The following is a 5,590-nucleotide window of genomic DNA, read 5'->3' as shown; positions in this document are numbered from 1 at the left end:
GGGACTGCCCCTTCTTCGGACACTCGCTGGGATTCAGGAATGAGCCGATTGCCCACAATCGGCAATTGCCCGAATGCAATCGAAAAGAAGGAGGCAGCCAACGTGTCCGTGTTCGAGCGCCTAGGGCCTCTCCCGCCACAAAGCAAACGCGCTGAGTCACCTCGTTGGGCAGATCTTGAAGATTCAGAAGACGAGGGAGAAGTGGAAGAAGACAGGTACCACCGGCCAAGGTGGTGCCCCGACGGACTCAGCCGTTCCCAAAAGCGCAGGGTTCAGCGATTGCGCGGCCCGGAGGAAGCCGAAAGGTTGTACCTGCATACGCTAAGGAAGGCACGGCCTGATCCGGCTGCAAAGGTTCAGCGAACCCTGGATGAAGAGGGTCGTCCACGGAAAATGGAGTGGCGCCCCAAACAGAGGAAAGCCGATGATGAGACATCGGCTGGCACAAACATGGTACTCGTCTTGCCGACGAGCTTAGCCCTCCACGACTCTACGGAGCACTCAAGGTGGACGACGGCAAGCGCATCAAGTCAGAGGTTGGGTTGGTTTCATCCAGCCTGACCAAGTAGCAAGATCAAACCAATGAGCAAACCAGGAGAGGCTGATCCTTGTGATCGGCCCCAAAAATTTACGAAGGGAACTTACAAAACCTTCAACGAGCAAGCAACGTGGAGGCCGATTCCGAGCAATCGGCCAAAATTATCCTCACCTACCTTTCTGCTCGGGTTCAACATGTTATCCAACGGAGCCGATACCATCAATTTTCTTGACGAGAATCGGCTCGGGGGGCACCCGGTATATGAAAATACGAGGATATGCAACGAAGCATCTCATCTTTTGTTGATGGGTATTGGAATATGGGGGCCGATGCACAGGTCGGCCGTAATAAAAGTGAAAATTCGAAAATTTTCGAGCACAGCCGATGCAGCAGGCATCGACTTAAGGACATGAAAGCCGATGCATGGCCATCGACTCAAGGGAGATTTCTGCAAGAACAATATAAGAAGCAGCATGGGCGGACGGATCAGGTCAAGGATGGATGACATTAGATCCATCGAAGGAAAGGAACCTTTCTGGCCGGCAGGAACTGAAAAGCTCGGGGGGCAGATCGCCTTGAAGGCTTTACTGCTTTGGGAAGCCGATTTATGTTCAAATCGGCTAGCTTGGCGTAAGAAGCTCCCTCGGACATGATCGAGCCCGGGTCCATACAGCTCCGTTTTGCCTCGGCTAAGACTCGGGGGCAACAAGCCCGGAAGATGCCCTGTTTTTAAGAGCCGATCGAGTCACCTCGGCCGCGGCTGCATCATGGTCGTCTCGGGGAGGAGCTGGGAAGGAAAAGCCGTCGTCTAGTACGGGGCTTGGACCGTGTCTGTTGCTTGCAAGAAAAGGAAAGAAGTCCGACGCGTTGCTATCGGTCTTAGCATGACAAACGGAAGGAATGGAATTGGAGCGATTAAAAGATGAATAGAAAGGACAATTTCATTAATTCCAAGGAGCGGCTTTACAAGAAAGAGCCGATGGCTCTCAAAAGAGGGATCTGGTGCCTAATGCACTGCTACCACTAGTCCTATACTACTAGTCGTCGCTGTCCTCGTCATCGCCGCCGTCGGTGTCGTCGGCGCCGCTCCCGAGGAGCTCCTCGTCGGCTGCTGCCCCGGCCCTTGGCCGGAGCCTCTTCCTCCTCGTCATCATCATCATCCTCGCTGTCCGCCCGGGAGCGGAAGCGCTTGGTCGGCGGGTACCCGATGGAGGAGGAGGAGTCATCCTCCTCCTCTTCCTCTTCGTCATCATCTTCGTCCTCGCTGTCCGCCCACATGCGGGGCGTTTCTTCGGCGGGAGCTGGGCGGAAGGAGAGGCCTTGGCCTTCGCTGCTTCTCCTTCTTTTTCCTCCTTTTCGGAGGAGAAGGGATTCACTGCGGGGTGGAGGCTGTCCTCGGTCTTCTTCTTCGGCGAAGATTGGGGGAAGAGTTTTGAGAAGGAAGAGGAGGAGGAAGACATTGCTACAGGAGGAGAGGGTTTTTTGGTGCCGATAGCTGGGATGGAATAGAGGATAGAGAGAAAGCTAACCGATCGGCGCGGTTAAATAATGAGAAATCCGGTGAAGGTTTAATGCCATTACAGCTTCCAAGGGATCGATGCTAAAGCTCGTCGGAATTTTTAGAGAAGGCGAGAAGACAGGGCATAATGATGACGGATGCTCGTAACTGGCTCGCTCTCGCTACGACATGACCCTTCGAAGGGAAAGCATAATGATTTTGGAAATGTTATTTCCAAAACCGAGAGGGCATGTGTTATCACCAGATTTTAGACAAATCCAGAGGTGGGCCGGGCTTGGAAGATTACATGTGGAGGAATTCCAAGGCGGCCCGGCACGAAGGGTTTTGGGCTGAATTGCCCGTGTATCTTTATTTAGTAGTTTATTATTTTAGATAAGAGATAGAATCTTACTCGTGCACGGTTTAGTGCACGCCCTCATTAGAAAGTCCCCTGGACTATAAATATGTACCTAGGGTTTATGGAATAAACAACAACTCACGTTCAACCCCAAAAACAAACCAATCTCGGCGCATCGCCAACTCCTTCGTCTCGAGGGTTTCTATCGGGTAAGCGACATGCTGCCTAGATCGCATCTTGCGATCTAGGCAGCACAAACCCACGTTGTTCATGCGTTGCTCGTATCGAAGCGTTTTTGATGGCGAGCAACGTAGTTATCATTAGATGTGTTAGGGTTAGCATTGTTCTTCGTTTAAGCATGCTTACGTAGTGCAACCCTTGCATATCTAGCCGCCCTCACGCCTATCTCGGGTGTGGGGGCGGCACCCGCTTGATCATTATTTAGTAGATCTGATCCGTTACGATTGCTCCTTGTTCTACAAGGATTAGTTTAATATCCGCAATAGTTAGGCCTTACAATGGGGGGAGGATCCGAGTGGCACGTAGGGTGGCGTTCGCAAGTCCTAAACGGGATGTTCCTAGGATCAACTTCATGTTGGTTTTTCGGCCTTGTTTAGGATCGGCTTACGAGCACCGTGCGTGGCCGCAAGGCCCAACTCTGGAGTAGGATGATCCGGTTATGCGGTGAAAACCCTAAATCGTCGTAGATCTCATTAGCTTCATCTTGATCAAGCAGGACCACCAAGTATTCGTGCACCCCGTACGGATCATGGGTGGATCGGCTCTTTGAGCCGATTCACGGGATAACCCGAGAGCCGATCGAGGCTCGTATTTAACGTTTACATGTATGCCTCGCGGAAGCTAAGCGAGGCATCTTCATCACCTTCACGACCAGGTATAGGTCGGGTGGCACGCCCTTGCACTTCGCAACGCCGCGTGTGACCGGAAGAGCATTGCGGGCCGTCGCTCGGAGGGGTCTCAGCCAGCCGCAGCTCTAGGCTCCCCCCGGCTCTACAGTGTTGACAAGGCCGCTGCCCGCCGGTGGGTTTTGGCAGTCAACACATTCACTAGAGGTATCTCTCCCATAAGATAAAAGCATGTTGGGTGAACAAATTACAGTCGGGCAATTGACAAATAGAGAGGGCATAACAATGCACATACATGGCATGATAAGTATAGTGAGATTTAATTGGGCATTACGACAAAGTACATAGACCGCCATCCAACTGCATCTATGCCTAAAAAGTCCACCTTCGGGTTATCATCCGAACCCCTTCCGGTATTAAGTTGCAAAGCAACGGACAATTGCATTAAGTATGGTGCGTAATGTAATCAACAACTACATCCTCGGACATAGCGCCAATGTTTTATCCCTAGTGGCAACAGACACAGCACAACCTTAGAACTTTACGTCACTCGTCCCGAGTGTCAATGCGAGGCATGAACCCACTATCGAGCATAAATACTCCCTCTTGGAGTTAAAAGCAAAAACTTGGCCGAGCCTCTACTAGTAACGGAGAGCATGCAAGATCATAAACAACACATATGTAATAACTTGATAATTAACATAACATGGTATTCTCTATCCATCGGATCCCGACAAACACAACATAGAGTATTACAGATAGATGATCTTGATCATGTTAGGCAGCTCACAAGATCCAACAATGAAGCACAATGAGGAGAAGACAACCATCTAGCTACTGCTATGGACCCATAGTCCGGGGGTGAACTACTCACTCATCACTCCGGAGGCGACCATGGCGGTGTAGAGTCCTCCGGGAGATGAATCCCCTCTTCGGCGGGGTGCCGGAGGAGATCTCCAGAATCCCCCGAGATGGGATCGGCGGCGGCGTCTCGGTAAGGTTTTCCGTATCGTGGTTTTCGCCTCGGGGGTTTCGCGACGGAGGCTTTAAGTAGGCGGAAGGGCGAGTCGGGGGGCGCGACGAGGGGCCCACACCACAGGGCGGCGCGGGCCCCCTTGGCCGCGCCGCCTTGTGGTTTGGCCACCTCGTGGCCCCACTTCGTATGCTCTTCGGTCTTCCGGAAGGTTCGTGGCAAAATAGGCCCCGGGTCTTCGATTTCGTCCAATTCCGAGAATATTTCGTTACTAGGATTTCCGAAACCAAAAACAGCAGAAAACGAGAAGCGGCACTTCGGCATCTTGTTAATAGGTTAGTTCCAGAAAATGCACGAATATGACATAAAGTGTGCATAAAACATGTAGGTATCATCAATAATATGGCATAGAACATAAGAAATTATCGATACGTCGGAGACGTATGAATGGACCAATCATATGACCGGAGGAAGAGGTGTGCTTGATCAATTCATTGAAGATATCAACAAGAAGTCAAGCATTACCTTTGGTGATAACTCAAAGGGAAAGGTACTTGGGTATGGCAAGGTAGCAACCTCTAAGGACTTGTGCCTTGAGACGGTTATGCTTGTTGAATCCCTTGGCTATAACTTACTTTCTATATATCATCTTGCCGATGCCGGTTACAATTCATATTTTACTAATTATTGTGTGAAAGTCTTTAGGAGTGACAATCTCAAATTGGTCCTCGTTGGATATGTGGAGAACAACCTTTACGTGGTTGACCTCTCGAAAGAGAGCTCCTCTCACTCCACATGTCTAATGGCGACCAAGCATGACGAAGGTTGGTTGTGGCATCGCCGCCTTGGTCATGTCAACATGAGGAATCTCAAACAACTCCTAAAGGGTGAACACATTGTGGGACTAACCGGCATTTCTTTTGAGAAAGATCGTGTTTGCAGTGCATGTGTAGCCGGAAAGCAACCCAAGAAGAGACATCCTATCAAGAGTATCGTCACCACATCTAGGCCTTTGGAGCTCCTTCATTTGGATCTCTTTGGGCCATCACATTATGATACTCTTGGTGGGAGCAAGTATGGACTCGTCATTGTTGATGATTACTCAAGATACTCATGGGTCTTTCTCCTTAAGTCTAAGGACGAGACCCATAGGGAATTCATTGTCTTCGCCAAGAAAGCTCAACGTATGTATGAATCCGAGATCAAGGCGATAAGGACCGACAATGGCACCGAGTTCAAGAACTACACCATGCGAGAGTTTGTCGATGATGAGGGCATCAAGCATGAGTTTTCGGCGCCATACACCCCTCAACAAAATGGTGTTGTTGAAAGGAAGAACCGGACTATCATTGAGATG

Source organism: Lolium rigidum, chromosome 4, assembly GCF_022539505.1.
Source record: "Lolium rigidum isolate FL_2022 chromosome 4, APGP_CSIRO_Lrig_0.1, whole genome shotgun sequence".
Taxonomy (NCBI): Eukaryota; Viridiplantae; Streptophyta; class Magnoliopsida; order Poales; family Poaceae; genus Lolium; species Lolium rigidum.
Note: the sequence above shows the minus strand (reverse complement) of the source record.